The sequence below is a fragment of the Oratosquilla oratoria genome, chromosome 11 (genome assembly GCF_046742065.1).
Source record: "Oratosquilla oratoria isolate Oo_2021 chromosome 11, ASM4674206v1, whole genome shotgun sequence".
Taxonomy (NCBI): Eukaryota; Metazoa; Arthropoda; class Malacostraca; order Stomatopoda; family Squillidae; genus Oratosquilla; species Oratosquilla oratoria.
In genome coordinates, this window is record NC_134787.1 from 6,482,312 (window position 1) to 6,483,518 (window position 1,207).

Consider the following 1,207-nt stretch of genomic DNA (forward strand, 5'->3'; position numbering starts at 1 on the left):
CTCTTCATGCTGTATAATGTCTAGGATTTAAAAGTGATCGGACAAAAATTACAGTTGGTAGCACGCTGCCCGGAAACATCACAAGTAATGCTGTCGGACTTTCAGGTGACGATGATCCAATAAGAACGCCCACAACAACATTAATTGTTCTGTTTATGGTTAGTTGAGAGGTTGTATTAGTAATGTCACAGCCCTGCCATATAGTTTCTGGTGAAATATATCTCCAGTTCCACCTAATTCTGAATATTCAATGGATTCCAATATACCTATAGAGTACCCATTGGACTACGCCGTCATTTTCACCGTATTCCATATATCTGTGTGACATGTTTCTGTTTGCCATCAGAATATATATATATATATATATATATATATATATATATATATATATAATATATATATATATATATATATATATATATATATCAACCACGTTAACTTTTTCACTTTCATTCCATGCCATCACTATCGAGACTGACAATGTGCTCGACGGAGACATATGCGGAAACTGATACGTAGTGAAGCCAAGGACTTGAACTCAGCTCCGACGTACCAAGTGAACAATGACTTGGTACGTCGGAGCTGAGTTCGAGTCCTTGGCTTCACTACGTATCAGTTTCCGCATATGTTTCCGTTGAGCACATTGTCAGTCTCAATCGTGATGACATGGAATTAAAGCGAAAAAGTTAATGTGGTTGAAGAAAGATTAATATCTGCACTGGGGACCATTCAGTGTGTGTGTGTGTGTGTATATATATATACAGTATATATATATATGTATATATATATATATATGTATATATATATATATATATATATATACATGTAGAGATAATGAATTAACGGCTTACCTTTCACGATGCTCCAAGGAAGAAGGCGGGAACAACACTGGGAATAAAATGGATCGGCAAGGTTCTTATTTATGTTAGAAAAGAGGAAACTGAATGACGCACTTCCTTTTTTTATCACTCCTTATCTGATAGGTCTTGTGAGAAGAAATTTTTCAGATTATTCCCAAGGTAATGTTTAATTGGTAACTGAAAAAGATAATTTGATGTCCGCACTCAGTCCATCTAACTTTCAGTCTCTCGCTGTGGCAACATTCCCTGTAATGAATAGAATCGTCTGACGTCAGCCAAATTAAAGCCTGTTAAGTATATAAATGTAACGAAGGGGTTTACCTAACTCAGTACACTTATCCTAGTTT

The 1,207-nt window shown here is 35.6% G+C and overlaps 1 protein-coding gene across 2 annotated transcripts in view; it reads right to left on the reverse strand.

The window, feature by feature from the left end:
* Positions 1–920, reverse strand: part of LOC143029579 (uncharacterized) — a 10,922-nt gene extending 10,002 nt beyond the window's left edge. Inside the window, exon 1 of one of the 2 annotated variants that reach the window (XM_076192266.1) lies at positions 852–920. The gene's annotated coding sequence lies outside the window, so the exon portion shown is untranslated. The remainder of the gene's footprint in view (positions 1–851) is intronic. The other variant, XM_076192267.1, reaches the window with a different exon arrangement.
* Positions 921–1,207: the final 287 nt, after the last annotated feature.